The sequence below is a fragment of the Rhinolophus ferrumequinum genome, chromosome 14 (assembly GCF_004115265.2).
Source record: "Rhinolophus ferrumequinum isolate MPI-CBG mRhiFer1 chromosome 14, mRhiFer1_v1.p, whole genome shotgun sequence".
Taxonomy (NCBI): Eukaryota; Metazoa; Chordata; class Mammalia; order Chiroptera; family Rhinolophidae; genus Rhinolophus; species Rhinolophus ferrumequinum.
The window spans coordinates 60,310,829-60,328,439 of NC_046297.1; the positions used below are offsets into that span (position 1 = coordinate 60,310,829).

At 48.4% G+C, this 17,611-nt stretch overlaps 1 protein-coding gene across 1 annotated transcript in view; it reads left to right on the plus strand.

Annotated features, from left to right (window-relative positions):
• Positions 1–2,220: 2,220 nt before the first annotated feature.
• The window catches only part of ZHX2 (zinc fingers and homeoboxes 2), a 142,771-nt gene continuing 127,380 nt past the window's right edge, over positions 2,221–17,611 (plus strand). Inside the window, exon 1 of the mRNA XM_033126369.1 lies at positions 2,221–2,594. The gene's annotated coding sequence lies outside the window, so the exon portion shown is untranslated. The remainder of the gene's footprint in view (positions 2,595–17,611) is intronic.

Sequence of the window (17,611 nt, forward strand, 5' to 3'; positions counted from 1 at the left end):
GATAGAGGTAAAGGAAACTTGGCTTACAGAAACTCTCCTAAGTGACCATTAAAAGGGGATGCAGCCTCAAAACAGGAATTGCTTCCTTAAGGTTTTTGTAATTTCCATGGAAACAAAATGAGAACTATACTCATTTTAAAAGGAGCGGGAAAGTGATGTGACGACTTGAGTGAAGAGTAAGTAAGTGTAAGACCTGGAAGAGTCAAGGTAAGAAATGTAAAAACATTAAAGTTGGGGTGTGTGTGTGTGTCTTTTTTTACTCTTCTGGCACACCCCTAATGGAGAGGAAAAAAACCCCAGCATCCCTAAATTCTGATGTTGATGGCCTCAATGGAGGATGGTAAGTAGATGAGGGTCTTAGAAAACAGGTTATCAAATGAGTGTGAGAAAGATATGAGGTGCTCTGGATGCTAGCCATCAAGAAAGTTCTTAACAGAACCCTTTAAGAGCAGGGCATTCGCACCTCAAGGGTTCAGCATCACTTGTGACCCCCCTCCCAGGCCAGGACCTTGTTTTACGCTTGAAAAACCAAACAGACTCTACATCAGCAACAACTGAACAAAACAGATGCAGGCCAGTAAGAAAGTTTTACATGCAAGCTATTTTTATTGTAAAAATTTCTGGGGACCCACGGGGTTATGTTAGAGAAACTGGAGCCCTAGGGAAGACCCTAGAAAATCCTTTTACTTCCTTCTCCCCACCCTAGGAAACGAAAAAAGCCAAAAGGTCCCCCAGTACGTTGGCCAAGCAGTCACCTTCAAGGCCAGCTGTCCCTACCCCAGTATCTGTCCTAGCCTCCCACCCCTCCGCCCCACATGGCCACCTGTTGCCCTCGTGCCCAGAGCCGAGTCGCAAACCACCGCTAGAGTTCGTTCTAATTCCCGGGAGCAGAGGCTGGCCGCGAAGCCCCGATGCTCCGTGCCTGCTGGGCGGGAGGCGACTCCGGAGAACCTTCCAGTCCCAGGCTCCCTTTGTTTTCTCTCCGCGCTCAGAGTGTCAAAAGTAGACCCCAGACAGCAGGCCCTCGCCCTCGCTCAGCTGGTACGCGCTCGCACCCAGCTCATGCCCGGGAGATGCAGACGCATCGAGATGCCCACGGAAGGGAAATGGGTCTATCCGGGCAGGAATGTGCGGCGCCCACAGGTTGCCCGGTGAGATTCTCAGGCGTCCCCTGGATTCCGAATCCCTTAGAGTCCCTTAGCGGAGCACTGTTGCAGGAGCGCGGCTCCCAGGACGCAAATTCAAGGTTCCCGAGGCCTCAGAAGGGCAGCTAGATCCCCGCCCGCCCGTGCTCTAAGGCGCCCGAGGGGAGCCAGGAGGCGTTGGCGGTTAGGGATCTCCTCCCTCCGGAATTTCCAAAGTCCCAACTCTGAAAGTGACCCGCCTCGCTTCCGAGGGACTTCCCTGCGAGCGCCGCAGGAGTGTGCATTTCTCTGAGTCTGAGGATCCCAGCCAACGCCGGCCCTGCAAGAGTTGAAGTCAACTCTCGGGGCGTCTTTTTGTTTATTGGCTCTTAAGGGAAAAAAGTTTGGGAATCTTAAACCAACCTTGGACCTGGCGCAAGCGGAAATCTCATCATCTCTCCAGCAAAAGACACCTAATTTCAAGTAGTTACATAACGTAGGGCTTTTTCTTAACCTCCCTGCCCCAAGCCCTCTCGTTACTATTCCAGGATTAAAATGTCTCTCTTTAAAAAAAAAAGTTATTATTATTCCCCTGAGCCCAAAGACGAGAGAAGGCACAGGCAGCCCACTGGGCGCGTGGCAGCCCCACCCGCGCGCAGCCCCTCTCGCTGCGGGAGAGACGCGGGGTACCCGGGTGCAGCCAGCTCCGGGCAGGCAGCCGCGCCCCGCGGTCCTCAGTCCGCCACTCCACGTGGTCAGGATCAACAGTTTGTCGAGCTCTTCAGTGACACCTTGAACTTTTCATAAAGAAAATGGGTATTGCACCGGGAGGTTTCGGCCTCGCCGCTGCGCGAGTCCTGCTTAATATTCAATGATCTCGCTCACGCCTCCGCCCTCCCCTCACAGAAATTCCACCGACTCCGTTACTGGGCCCAGACTTTTAAGTTAATTTACTGCCCACCCCCCCCAACCTTGGCTAGTAACCAGCGCCTTTAGGACTAGCGTTCCCCCCCCCCACCCCGCCCCAACCTCCAGCTCCCGCCTGAAAATGACATTTCGCCGGCGTCTCCGGAGGGGGCTGAATTTCACTTTGTAACTTTCTGCGGAACCCGAGCCGGGGTGGCAGCTCGGGTGGTGGTATCGTATGCAAATACGCATGCTGACGTTACAGATCATGTGGGTTTTGGCGTAGATTCCCCACTGATCGAGACATTTTTTTCCCCTTTTTTTTTCCTTCTTTTTTTTTTTTTTTCCTTTTAAAAATTTTGACCACTGTTCACCGTACGGGGGCTTTTTCTGTCTGTCTGTCCGGCAGGCTGGCTTTCTCCCTCTTTCCCACGGAGCCCGAACAGGGCGCCCGGTGGGGAGTGGGGAGTGGGTGGGGGCAGCCAGCAGAGTTCCATTTTGGAACGCCCGTGCCGCGTCTCCGCGTTCCCAGCCCGGGTCCCCGCGTTCCCAGCCCCGGCGCAGGTAAGAAACTTCGCCTCGGAGCCCAGCACCCCCCGCCCGGCGCCGCCAGCCCCGAGCCCCGCACGCCGGGCGCCGGCCACTCCAGCCCAACTTTCCCACCGCCGCTGCCGCCGTCGCCGCGGCTCCCGAAAATGTGTTGTTAATGGGACTTAACCGGGTTTGTGATCGGAAGGGGGGGGGCGGTGCGGAAAGGGGGGTGCAGGCTCTTTTTGCGGGAGGGAGGAAATAAGAAGAGCCGGGCTGGGGGAGAGATTTTTTTTAAGAGTTTTGATTACAAGTTTGGATAAATGGGAGCCAGCCCGAGAGGAGGAGGAGGAGGAAAAACATGTCTACGTTTCCCTATGTCGACATAAGCCACAAAAAAATATGGCGTCCGCTTTCGACAGGGCGTTACGTAGACCCGACTCTGTTTTTTATTTATTTATTTCGTGGCCGGCTCCCTCCCTTCTTGGCCCAACTGCGGCGCTTTGTGCAAACGGGGCAGGTCCCGCGGGGACTCCACCGGGACGTGGCCCCGTCTCAGCGGGTTTTGGCAGGCGGGGGGCTGCGTGTGTGTGCTCCCTTCCCTCCCCTCTTCTCCCCTCGCCTGGTGACGATTCGCCGTAATGTGGTGGCAGGAAGCATGACGCCGTGGGTTGAGGCTGCCTCTCCTCTCTCGTAGCTCCTGGTGGCTGCAGGCAGCGGGCGCGCGGCGCAGGCGGGCGCCCGAGCTACCTGCCACGGGCAGGGCCAGAGCGTGGCGCTGTCCCCACGCCCCGCTCAGGTGCCGGGGCACCCGCGTGGGGAGGGGCTCTGGGAGACCGCGGGGTCCCCGGGCTGGCTGTCCGCCACCGGCTGGCCCACGCCCGCAGCCTGCCTCTACCAGCCCCAGCCCACGTTCGCCCCCGGAACGGCAGCTGGCGCTCTGCGTCTGCCCCACAAGAGGTTAATCTTTGTTGGTGTGGCAGCTTCTTTGTGGCTTCCCTAGGACTTGGTAGGCTCGCCTTTGCAAACTTGTCCTTTCCCCAGCAGCTTTGCAGGAGGCTGTGGAGACTAAGAGGAGCGGAAAGTTGGAAACCACTGGGCATCACAGGACAGTCCCCTTGGCCTCGTAGCTGTACGGTGCTCGGAGACAGAGGAGGAGCAGGAGGAGGGTGGTTTGTTAGGCTGGGGAGAAAACTTGACAGGGAAGCCAAGTTGTGATTTGCTCAGGCTTTCTTCCACCTGATTGATGGGCTACCAAGCCAGTGGGGGTCTCTGCCTTCAGCTGTTCCGTGAGGGCCGCGTGTTTGTCCGGGAGTTGGGGAGGAGGGAGAGGGAAGAATAATGACTTTCTCTGGACCGCTCCCATTTGAAAGAGACGCTTCAGCTTGGGCCCCAGGGATCTTTTGAGGCCCTCGAGTTCTTCGGCTACCTAATCTCTGCTAAGCAACTCTCTCTGCAAGTTAGCATCTCCCCAGAGCTGAGGCAAGCCCTGATGAGCAGGATTTGGGGGGCAGGAATCCATGCCTTCAATCCTCAGCTCACTCAGACCTCCCACAATTACCCTCTTAAAATACACAAACGCACACACACTCCTTGATGAAGAGCAGAAATTAATGCCTGTTGAAGTGAAGGGGGTGAGGTCCTGAGAGCTCTTCAAGATTTCTGTCAAACAGTATCTTTCTATCTATGAGGGCACTGAGTTTAAGCAGTTCAGTCCCAGGGCAGTAATGTCAAAAAGCATTTGGATGACAACCAAGTGGAATAAATATCTTGTAAAATGGCATGTTTAATAGTGAAAATAGATTAATAGAGCTGTCAAGTGCTTGAATGGGACTAACCTAAAGGCTTGATTTAAGTTTAAAGGGAAAGTTATATAGAGCCGTATACACATTTTCTTTTAAGGCCAAAGGGGAAAAATTCCACAAGTAAGATTGAAGTATGTCACTGACGATAACTGGACGTGTGAACTGTGGGAATGAATAGCTTTGCTGTTTAAAAGCTCCGCTCCTTGATTGTTCTGTGCACAGGTACCTTCTGGCCAGGTTTGATGGCATCTAAGGATCACCTTGAAGTTAACAGATCTTAAGAGGAAATCCAGAGGCCAGGGTTTTAGGGTAAACCAAATACAGTAAGTCCTCAATGTCATCAATAGGTTTGTGGAGCCTGTAGCTTTAAGCTAAACGATGCATAACAAAACCAATTTGCCCCTAGGCTAATTGATATAATCAAGAGTTAAGTTCCTACAGCCTATTTCTGATCATAAAACAATCACCAAACTTCGAAATACCCAAAACACTTCTAATATTAAACATTGAAATAAATGTGAGCTATACATTCACCTAAGAAAGATTAATAAAAACAAGCAACATAATTTTTTTTTCCAACTCACTTATTTCAGTCCAGGGTCTCCGGTGGCAGGAGACGGTTCCTGTAGTTCAGGATGCAAGGCAGGAACCCTTCCATGGCAGGGTGCACTCACACCGACACCCATACTCACTCAGACTGGGACAACTTAGACACACCAATTCACCTAATACACACATCTTTAAGATGTGAGAGGAAACAGGAGACCCCGGAGGAAAGCCACGAAGACGTGGGGAAAACATGCAAACCCCACACTGACAGTGGCCCGGGCTGGGAATCGATTATTTTTGTCTCATCAACGTAAGAACGAAATGACGTTGGACGACATGACGTTGGACGAAATGACATCATTTGAGCACCTGATTTGTATTAAATAATCCCCATTTAAAGGAAAAGATCAAAATGACAGAGCTGTTTGTTAGCACTCAAGAAGGGTATTTTCCCTGATGTAAACGCAGTCTATCTTGACAAGCCCTCATGGGGCTGAAAAGTGACTCCACCCCGTGTCTCATGCACGTAAGGGCTGTTATTTGGTGAGATGCTGTGCATTTGACTAAATAAATAAAGGCAATGTTTGATAACAGTTGCCAACACTTGCTATTTCAGTACGCCAGGCACAACACTTTATCACTTAATTCTCACCATAACCCTATGAGATTAGTATTTTTGCTATCCCCACTTTATAGTTAAAGAAACTGAAGCTCAGAGAGGTGAAGAAACTTGCCCCATGCTGCACAGCAAAAAGTCAAATCAGCATTTGAAGCCAGGCCTTTTACTGGCTCCTTAGCTTTAAATACACCATTATAGCAGCTCCCTGGATATGGGAAGTCCTCGTTAGAATGAAAGGGAAAGGACAGGCATAGGCAGGAAAGAGGGAACAGTGACCACTGTCCTGTGGTCTGAACTCATAGGAATCATCCTAGGTTTCATTCCTTTATTCACTTATTTACCAACTATGTGTTGATGTATTTGTTGCTTCAGCAACTGTAATATTCATCACACTAATGAGAGCCTGCAGTCGTTAAGCACTTTTATATGCTAGGGACTCTTCTAAGTGCGTATGATTAAACTATTTTGTCTTTGTGACAACCCTGTGAGGTAAGCACTCTCCTTCTCTCCTTTTTATAGACGAGGAAGCAGAGCTACAGAGAGGGTCTCTAACTTGGGGCCCAAGACCAAACAGCTAATAAATGGGGTGTCACATGCATTCCATCCTCCAATGCAGGGCACTGCTCCAGACATTACGAAGATGATGGTGAGATAGAGCCCTATTACCCTCTAGGAGTTTGTACAGACCAGCAGGGAAACACTCATTAGGCCAAATCAAGCAGAATTAAATAAGGGCTGTGACTGAGAAAAGTAACTGCTACGTGGAAGCACAATGAAGAGCGTGATTATTCTGCTCTGAGGGAAGGACCTGTGGAGGGTATCCTAGAGTAGGTAGCATCTGAATTGACCCATAAATGGTGAGGAACAGTGTCTGGAGGTGTATCAGACATCGTTGCATTCAGCTGCATTCAGAAATCCTAACCACTGGCAACTTCACCATATGGGGGCTCATTTGTGTCAGACAACAAGAAGGGCAGGTGGGACGATGTCTCGGTTGTACCAGTGGGAATCTAGACTCTGTCTTTCCACTCTGTCTTTCCATCTGTGGAGTGTAGACCTTTGGTCCAGGTTTATGGTCTCATGGTGGGAAGATGGCTGCTGCATCTCCAGGTCTCACATCTGCATTCAAGGAAAGAGAAAGTGGGATGAGTGAGGCATAAAGAGTGTTTACCTAGTATGGCTTTACTGTTACATCTAGGAAGGAACACATCTCTGAGGGACTTCTGTCCTTAGCTCATTGGCCAGAACTGTTTCACTTGGCCTTCCACCTACCAGGGAGGGGCAGTCACATATTTTGAGTTAGGTATTTTGCTGCTGTGAACAAATTGGGTTCAACTTAGAAGGTAGAAGGAGTGAATGAACAGCTGTCGAGTTGGCAGATAAAGTGTGTGTAGCCTAAGACGAGAAGAGAAAGAAAGATATTCACAATGAAAACTGCATCATGGGAGCTGTGTGTATCCTGGAGAGGTGGAGAAGGGGCTGCAGCGAAGGTTGTGCAGAGACGTCACCAGACTTGGGGTTGGACGCGGAGGAAGTTGGCTTTTAATCTCCAGGTCCTGGGAAGCTGTGGCAGGTTGCTGAGGAGGGAATGTCCTATGTTTTACGAAGGGAAGACTGACAGCGGTAGGCTTTGTGGAGAGAAATCAGCTTGGTTCTTATTTGTAATAAAATGAGTTCTGGAAAGTTTCAGACCAGGGCACCAGTTTTGCCTTAAGGGCAAAAAGGAGACAGCATACAATAAGAAAGTGAGTGATGGTGGGAAGATTTTCTTTCAGGTCCTGCCAATAAGAATCCCAAATTAACCCAATGTTAGTCAGCTGTTTCCAGGAGGTAACTAGCTCTGCTTTTGTAATAACGCAGTGGAACTGAAATCGGTCGAAAGGGGTTCCGGTTACTCCCCAAACACTATACTTGCCTTTCTCCCTCGATTTCCTGGGTCATGCCACAACTTCACCACTCATTAGCAGAATAACTCTGGGCATGACCCTTCACCTTTGCTGTAAATCCGGGGCATGATATCAGAGTCCCTCGGAGGGCGTTCCTGTCAGGTTTCCCTCGGTGGATTCCTCCTGCAAGGACCCACATCCCTGATTCTCTGCTCACTTAATTAGATTTATGACTTTGGCCTCTTAGCTCTCTAAACCTCAGTTTCCTCGTCCCTCACAAGTGGAGATCATTCTAGCAGCTAGCTACCTTATGGGTTGTTGTGAAGTGGAAGAAGAAATTTATAAGGGGGCTTGGCAAACACCTAATACATAGAATTGTGCTCAGTAAACGTTACCTGTTATAAACCACCATCACCACCACCATCTCATCATTGTCACCAGGCTGTGACTTTATTGTATCCTTCGGGTGCTAAGTAATTAATGTGCATAGATTTTACTGTTGATTCCCAGACGTAGACTGTCCCCATCTTATTGTCATTGTCCTGCCTCCACTCTCATGCACCCATGCAGTCTCCCGGACTGTCGCAGGGAGACCCTGGTACAGTGTTCAGGTAGTAACGAGCTGTGTCGTGGTCAAATCCAGAGGGCGTAGTTCTGGAAGGATGCTCGGCTATGACATGCTCCTGTGGTAGACAATAGAGTGGACATTGTTTTTAGTATTGATAAAGTAGTTTCATTTTTAACTAAAAAACAAAAATTCCCTTCCAACGAATGCGCTTCCTCCAGCCTTCTCTAAGGCCCCCACTCTACCCTGAATGGGTTGTGATTTTAAGAACGTCCACCCACAATCTGTTTCCTGTTCTTAGGCTTCTAGTCATGTATTTAAGAGGGATTGATTGGCAATGGCGTGAGTGTGTGTGTTTGTGTGTCTGTGTGTGTGTATGTGTGCATGCGTGCATGCATGTGTGTATGTAACAGACCCCCAGGGAGAGCAGTACATGAGTTTCCAAATTTTAAAATGGAATGGAGAAGACCAGAGCCAGAACCAGTTTCCTTGCTGACAACTGTCTCTACACCCTGGCAGACAATTTCCCTGTTAAAAGCCACAATTCATTCCCTTTCTTCCTCTTTCTACCCCTCTCCAGTCCCCCAGTACTAGAAACACAGAATGGAGAGATTAAATCTTATTATACAATATTTCACTGCCATAGTATTTAACACTTACAATCTGCAGTGAATGAAATGCTTGTGCCATTGATCCATGAGGGATCGATATTAAAGAGTGTGACCCAGGCATTCACTCTGGTGTACGAGGTCTATGGTATATTTTAGGGGTGCAGAGGCTTGGTTTAGGATGGAAAAGTGGGGCGTGCGTGCTGGGCTCACCTTCCTGAGTTTAAAGCCACGTGGAGTTTACCTTGCAGGGGGAAACTGGCAAAAGCCTGGGAACCATTTGCTGTCAAGATCAGTGTGGGGAGTGGATTCATAGATGGCTGGGGCCTCAGAGAGTGACCACACGGCGTGAGCTCCTTCCGTGGGAGGGAATTCTCCCTGTTCGAGGCCCGGAACATACTGTGTGGCAGAGAGAGGGAGCCTGCTGTCCAGAGGGTAGGGGAAGAGGTAAATGGAGTTCGTGGGCTACAGGTTCTCCTTGGCCTGAGCAGATGCCTACAGCTGCAGCTTCTGGGCTCCAAACCCTCTGCAGAAAACCGAGGAAGGCCCAGAAATCTAAACTAAGGAGGAGGCAGCACTCATGCATGGGCTGTGCAAACATGACGGTTTAAATCAGTGTTGCAGAAAGAGTTGAGAAAAGCACTCCTCCGTGGAGCCGACATTCATGACCCACATCCATCGCCCCAGCCCCACCCCCAGCCTGTCCACTCTAGCTAGTGAGATCGAACACATACACAGCTTCCCACACTCCCAGACACACCACAAATACACAGTGTTCGCCATCTTAAGAGCAGCAACAGCTCCCAAAAACTTAGTACCTATTACAATAGTCGGACCCCCCCTTATCCATGGTGAATATGATCCAAGACCCCAGGTGGGCGCCTGAATCTTCAGAAACTACCCTAGTTGTACTGTTTTTTCCTATACATACTTACCTATGATTACGTTTAATTTATAAATCAGGCACAGTGAGCGATTAACAACAACAATAATAATAAAATAGAACAATCCTAACAATATACTCTGATAAAAGTTATGTGACTGTGGCTTTATTAAGTAAAATAAGGGTGACTTGAACACAAGCACGAGATTTTGTCACACTACTCAGAATGGCACACAATTTAAAATGCATGATTTTTATATTCCTGGAATTTTCCATTTAATATGTTCGGACCATGGTTGACTATGGGTAACTGAAACTGCGGAAAGCGAAACCTCAGACAAGGGGGGACTTCTCTGTATGTGCCAGGTATGCTGCCAAACACTTTCCCTTGACTATGTCATTCCGTCTGATCATGAGGGGTGCACTGAGAGCAGTGATATAGCCCCATTTTAAAAACGGTAACTCAAAGCTCAGAGGAGTTAGGTACGTGCTCAAGGTCATGAAGAGAAGGTAGCCGAGGAGGATTCAAACTCAGATCAGTCTGATTCCAAAGGTCATAGCTGTCATCAGATCTTTCCGAAGTCATCTGAAGGCCAGCCCCGCCCCAGCCTTTTGGAACGTGCTTCTAGACAGTCTGAATGCTTTTCTGCTAGAGCGGTGTAGAGGTATGTGTGTGTATGCACGTGTGTGTACTCATATGTGTGTGTGTGTGAGAGAGCTTAGTCAAAACAGGAGAGAATCCAAATCTGTGCAGATTATCCTTAGCACCCACCCTCCCCAAAGACAATTCTAAAGCCTGTTATCAGTGTCTGTAACAGAACATTCTCCAGGGGGCACTGCACCCTCTCCACCTTGTCCTTGGCTCTGGAGAGAAGGAATGCCAGTGGACTGAAAGCTGCAAAGTTGGAGACAGAGAAGAATCTGGATGCTACTTTCAGGATGCTGAGCAGCTTTGCCAGCCACTGGTGGGAGGGGTTACAGCGAGCAGGCTTTGGGAGGGTGGAGAATGGCTGTGTTGCTGTTTTTATACAATAAAAGAGGACCATTGTAATTGGGAGACCGTGAATCATAACACGTCTGCTTATGGCTTTCTCCAGCTATAGAGCCATTTAGTTAAATAGCGCACAGAAAACTCCTTTCAGCTGATATTACTTTCCTGCTGTTCTTAAAATACAAGACTGGGTTGAATTGTTCTAACGACAAAGCCATCTCAGGCTCTCCCAGCCCTTGGGTGTACCCAGACCCCCCATGCAATCTCCCTGGCCGGTAGAGGAGGACATTTAAAAATGTATCCCCTTCACTTTTTGGAAACAGCTCCTTTAAGATATTTACACACAGCCTGGTCAGAGCTCGATGTCATGGCGAAGTTGTTTACGGTGGGTGGTGGCCCAGAGGGGGAAGGGAAAGGCTAGAATGTCAGCACTCTCAGGGATGGGGGTGTGTCTTTGCTTTTTTGTGGGGCAGGGGGTAAGGGTGGGTAATGGAGGGACATGAACTAACAGCTGGAAGCTGGAAAAAGAGATTGCCCTTTGGCCAAGAAATTTTGGGGAAGGGCTGGTGGTGGCGTCAGGGGAGAGGGAGAGAAGCACAGGCCCTCACCTAACCTGCTCAAATGGGGAGCACTGAGGTTCCATTGTCTTGCAGAATGGCCTGGTACTTTCTTTCGGGGGGACGTTGTGTTACAGAATGAATTCTGAGCACATGGTGACTTCTCCCTGAGCCCCACAGTTTAAGACAGCTGGAAAATGCCATTGTTTCCAAAAGCAAGGGCTCTTGGGTGCACAGAACCAGAGTAGAGACTATTTGCATCCATCACTGGGTTAATGGTACACATTCCAAAGACTGAGAGCTGAGACTGGTTATGGCCTGACTTCAGGACTCTTGGAAATGGGATTGTGGATCTCCTGGTAAAAAGGCTAATGTCCTCTGAGATCCCCAGAGAAGGACGTTGTGGGGATGAGAATAATAGCAACATGGTGTATTAGTAGGATGTTCTAACTGGAAGAAACTTTAGGGATCCCCTCGTCCAGTTTGGGGAAACTGAGGCTCAGAGAGGAAAGGGAATTTTCCCAAAGTTAATGATCGTATGGCAGAGGATTGCTTTTCCTCTTCTGTTCAGTCTAGCTTAAGGCCTTTCTGTTTCCTTGGGCCTTCCCTGAGCAGCCAGCTCCATCCCAGTACCTTCCCTCCCTCCCCCACGTCTTTGTCTCTGTCCAGTCAGCAAACACTCACTGAACACCTGCCAGAGTAAGAAAACAACGTCCCTCCCCTCAGGGAGAGCACAGTCACTTGGCACTTAGCAGCAACTCAATGATGTCATAGCTCCGAATGACGTCCTAGGCACACTACTGAGTGCTCATTTGTGGGTTAGCTCATGATGGTCCTAAGCGAGATGGGGACTGTGTTGCCCCATTTAATAGGTGAAGAAGTACAGAGTAGGGAAGTCTTTTGTCCAAGGTTTCTGGAAACCAGGCAGTCTTCCACGACATTACCCTCTCCTGCCCTTCGGGCACCTGGGGCTCCTTCTCCATTGACTAGAACCAGTGGCCAAGCCACCAGCCAGCGCTGAGGATAACAGCAAGAAGGGGCATGCCTTCGGGGCTTGACAGAGCGCTTTCTCATGGATAGGTCTGTTTCTTTTTTTTTTTTTTCCCAGTTTGCAGAATGCCAATTGTGTACAGGCTCCACCCTCATACCATAGCCCAAATCATTTGTACAGCAACCCTGCTGAGCAGACAGCATGAAGGGCAGAGTCAGAGGTCCAATACAGGTCTGTGGAATCGGAGACTGGAGCAGTTTTATCCACCTCAACCAGGCTGCTGCCAGAAGTAGCTGATGTGGAGTCCTGTATGGGCAGGCATACATCCCAAAGGGACACGCAATCACCAGTGACTGCCCCGTTTACTTTCCCCAAATAACGGAACCCTGAGGTCCTTTATGCAACTTTCAATTGAGCAACAGATACTTATTTGAGCATAACAAGAAGTACCAAGTATGGTGTATAGGGCACCAACTGTGGGCCAGGCCACTGATTGAGCATGGTAGGAGATTTGGGGAATCAACGTCAAGGTTTCTGGATATAGAAGATACGTGTCAGTTACAAAATGATAGAAATGACGAAGCTTCCTTGCTCAGTTCAGCCAAAGGCCACTTAGATTCTGCCGATGGTTTAAATGGTCCCCTCTCTTAATAACTGAAGCTTTGGGGTCCTTTTTCAGGGGAAGGTGGGTTGCTGGTAGAACCACAGGACCAAAGGTATTAAGACCTTCAGGGAGGTGCCCTCACAGCCCTGTGCACGTGCCATGCCTGGCACACACCTGCGGGCACACCCAGACACGGGCGGTCTGTGCTGTAGGGTCACCACGTGTCTCGGAAGCCTGCTGTCTTATACTGTCCAGCGTCGGTCTCAGGTGCTGGTGCCGTGACAAGACCCAGGCTTTCTGGACACTGGGGCTTTACGTTTTGATTCCCATGTCCCCAGTGCCACCCTCTGCCACCTGAACACCTAGCTCTGGCTGAGTGGTTGCTCAATAAATAGCTGTTTAATTGATCAATAGACTTGAACAAAAGAGAGAGTCGGGGTGTGTTGAAATATGAGGGAGAAGTTATGCAGACACTCTTCCGGAGTTGATATTTTGCATGTTTTTGTTTTTTGTTTTTTGTTTTTCCAATAAGGGGACAGGAGAAAATCTTATTGGAGGGAATACATGTCGTGGCATCCGTCACCATTCTCTCCCTGCCTCAACTCCATTGACGTGTGGTTCTAAAACACTGGTTCTGACTGTGTTTCATTATCCTCCTAAAAACCTCCGCTGGTCACAGGTTGCCCAGGAGTCATAAACCCAAATGCTTTTAGGGGCTGTGCAGGTAGCACAGAAAAGTGAGGGGTGAAGTGTAGGTTGGTAGGAAGTGGTGGGGAATATGTCAGAGTCGAGAGCTAACCCCTATCTACCAGGCATATTTTGCTATAACCACTTCCCCTCCGCCATGTGCCCTACACTTCAGCCATACGAGACTGAACCCTGAACCCCAGATGTGTCATCCTCTCTCCCTTTTCATTCCTTTCCACATGTAGGTCTTTCTGTCTAGAAAGATTCCTCCTCCAGACTTATCAAACCCCCCTCATTCCTGCTACAGAATACTTGCTCTCTTCTCTGAGAGGCTAGTGTACCCTGGAAATAACCCCTTAGAAATTGTAGCATGTGGGTTTTGATCTGTTTGCACATCTGTCTCCCTGAAAAACTTTGCTCAACCCCCCCCCCCACCCCAAGGGAGAGTTTCCTCTTTGTCTTCATGTTCCCAGCACAGGGCTGGCCCACTGAGCAGGCTCAAAATGAATGTTTTTTAAGTGATTGGATGGTTTTCTGGAAGTAAATGACCCTTTCACCAGAGTCTGTTTAGGAGCCTGGGCTCGGGATGGGCACAAGTTAGGGAAATAAGAGTTGCTGCTCGCCACTGCCCCTGGTGGCAGGTACTTGCCACCACCTGGAAGAACAGTCACTGGACCATCGTGTAACAGGAAGCAGTCAGGGAAGCTTCCGGTCCCAGTCTGGCTTTGTCCCAGGTTCAAGGTCTCTTAGCCAAACTCTGCCAGTCTGCCTGCCTCCCTAGCCCAGCCCTGCTGCCTCGTCTGGATATCTGGCCTCTGAATCCACTTCCTCCCTCTGATTTGGCTTTACCCTTTGTTTCCTCTTAAGAACACTGTCTCCACCTTCCTTTGTGGCACCTAAAGCAACGTCACGGTATTATTGCAGGTTCTTACTACGACTTCCAATATTAAACTTTCTTTTGACTGAGTCTGAACTTGAGCACAAACTCTACACGTGGTACAGAGAGGAAGGAAACAAACGCAATGCCTGCTATATGCCAACCATTGAACCAAGCATGTTGTATACGCTACCTTGTTTTATTTTATTTAAGTCACCTAACAACCCTGCTTAGTAGAAATTTTTATACCCATTTTACATATCAGGAAAAGGAGGCTTCAAGAAATTAACTTGCCCGAGTTACACAGTACATGGCTGAGCTGGGATTGAAAGCCAGGTCTGAGTAACGTCAGAGCCCAGGTTCATGCCACATCACAGTGCTGGAGTGTTAAATAAAGGGCATTAAGATTCTGCGTTAAGTGCCTTAGCAAGTGCGACACCGCCCCTTTGCTCTGTACCCCCTTCCAGAGTTCAAGATTTGCTTATGAAAGGTTGCACGACTAGAATTAGTAACAGGAGCATCTTTTTCCTTTCCCTTAAAAGGTGTTTCTTGGCACTAATACAGCTTCTCATTCTCAAGATACTTGTCCTCTTGCAGTTTTGTCACCATTTTTTTTTCCTCTGGGGAGGGAAGAAAAAAAAATACATGTCTCGAGAGAGATGGTCAAATTTACTAAATCTTAACAATCTTGCTGGGCTAGCTTGTGTGATAGGAAAAATGGTCTTGTTGAGATTTCAATTTTGTGTGTGTGTGTGTGTGTGTGACTTAAATAATAGAGCATAACTGGCCATTCTGTGACGAATGTGCATGAACCTTCTGGAATCGGCACTGAAGAATGAGCACAGGCATACCTCAGAGATATTGTGGGTTTGGTTCCAAACCACCACAATAAAGTGAGTATTGCAGTAAAGAGAGTTGTTGTAATGTTTTTGCTGGTGGAGGGTTCTTGCCGTCAGTTTGTAAAAATATGCAACATCTGTACAGTGCAATAAAGTGAAGTGCAATAAAACGAGGTATGTGGTAGTCAGGTTAAGCTCAGCTATGATGCAGTGACAAGTAAGCCTCAATATCCTAGTGGTTCAACACAGCAAGTTTTCTTGTTTACGCTCCCCAAGTGCACTGAAGAATAACAGCTCTTCAAGGGAGCTTTCTTCTAAGCTATGACTTAGGGACTCAGGCTGCCTACATTTGGTAGCCACATCCTTTGACACAATTTTAGGCTGTTGGAGCAGAGGAAAAGAAAAGTGAAGGGTCACATACACACTTTTTATAGGTGACACTTCTGCTTACACAAGTCCGCCTCACAGCCTCGAAAATGGGGGAGCAGGGAAATATATGGCCGGTAGTACATGTCTCCATCCGGCGACACCCTGGACTGGCTGTGCTGCTTCAGCAAATCATTGTTCCTCTCAGCCTCGCTGAGCATCAGTGAATCAGTACCAGTGACAAAGCCCAGAGCTGAACGGAGCTTGCCGACACTGAGTCCAGTGCCATGTTGGGCTCTGTGTGGAGAAGAGGTGTGATGATCTGAAAGACCACGAACCATTAAAGGTAAACTTTTACTGCAGCATATTTACCTTTCTGAGATGCTGTAGGACACCATTACTGTTTGGTTTTACATTGAGCATCCGGCCTGGCATAAAGAAAATTAACATTTAATGAGGCCCTAATTATCACCAAGCACTAATGATGCTGAGCACAAGAGTGAGTAATTTACCATGCACGTTCAATGTGCCAGATGGATTGTCAGCACGGCGTGGATTAATTTATACACTTTACTCAACGCCCCTAGGAAACCCTTACTGTTGCTTTCCTCCTGAGAGAGATCTGATTGTTTGCACTTTGCAGATGAGGAAACTAAGGCTCTTAGAGGTGCAGAAATACAAATAGGAAGGGTCAGAGTCCAGCTTCACAGGCAGGTCTAGTTGATTCTCAACCCAACACTCACTTTGGGAGGTTGGGAGTATGTTGGCGAATGCAAAAAAATAAAAAGCCAGAGAATAAAAACCAGTGCTATTCGGGTGAGTAGTTAAATATTTCTTGTGTATTCGGATGTGTCTATATATTTCAAGGTGTCAGAAGTGTGATGCGTGCTGGAGACTTTGTTTATTCATACAGGAAATATTCAAGCACCTACTAGGTGACGTAGAGATACACAGTGGTGAGATACTGCTTTCAATCTAGATTTGTTTATTTCTCTGTGGAATTTTCTAGATTTTAAAAAATTGGCTTGAAAAGTCACTTAAGACCTTGGGTCATTTGAGTTTTGGATCCGAAAACATTGCATATGGCACCTGGGCTCCGCTTGAAAAGCAAGGACCCTCTTCACCCAGTTGGTTCCGTGATTAACCAGCGTGGCATTTGTTGGTTAGTAACTTTGCACTCGTTCCCTGTCTCAAACAACCAGCCAACCACTATTAAAGCCAACATTTGCGATCACCTAGTCCAACCCCCTGAGGTATTATTATAGGAGAGAAAACCAAGGTTCTCTCTAGGTTGTGAAATGCCCAGGGCCCCTCTTCGACTTTAAAAGGTTTCAAAATCAAAGCTCACACTAGAACAACAGATTTTATCAATGATTACAAAAAATGCTCCTCCCTCCTCTACAAGTCCGTTCAGGAATTTTAAAGGTACAGTGTTTTACACCTCGGTTGCCCTTTACACCTTTGACAACAAGCCTTTTCACCACCGTGGGGCACCCAGAGCAGAAGAGCCTACAAGCCTCATCACGTGCCTGGCCGCCAGGTATGAGGAGGAGGTTACGGCATCAGCCACCATTCTCTCCATCACAGAGCAGGTGAAGGACACACACCACCTCAAGTTATTATGTAGCAGTGGAACCTGGGCTGGAGCCCTGCGCTTTTTGCTCGTGCTTCGCTATATTCCGGTTATTTTCTTGTTTGTTTCTCAGTATTAGAATTTCGTGCCAAGTTCTCTGACAAACTAATTGTTTCAGACTTTGGGGGGATGGAGGTGGAGGAGATCCAAATCCCACAAAGTATGTCTATTACATATTGTTTTGGTGAACTTCACGATTTTTTTTACTCATGGCTTAAATTTTGGAGTTTGGTCCCCAGAAAGTAACAGTGTGACTTGATGATCTCCATGGATGAGGGAGCCCACAGGGGTTAATCCTCTGACTCTGAGAAGTTCTTGGTCCAGGCAACCTGGCTGGATCTTGAGATGTAGGCGACTTCCTTCTTCTGAGATTCGGGAAGAGTCCTGTCCACCTGCCTCCCACCAACCCTACACCTTTGCTTTGCATGAATAACAGGCATTTGAATTTACTATGGAGAAAAAGAAAATGCTTTTGGCTCCCGCTAGCTCATCTGGTGTAGCTAGAGTCTGGCTGGCTGGCTGTTCAGATGACCTTTGTGACAGAAGACACCAGTCACCATTATGTCCCTTTCATCCCAACCCCATCCCATCCT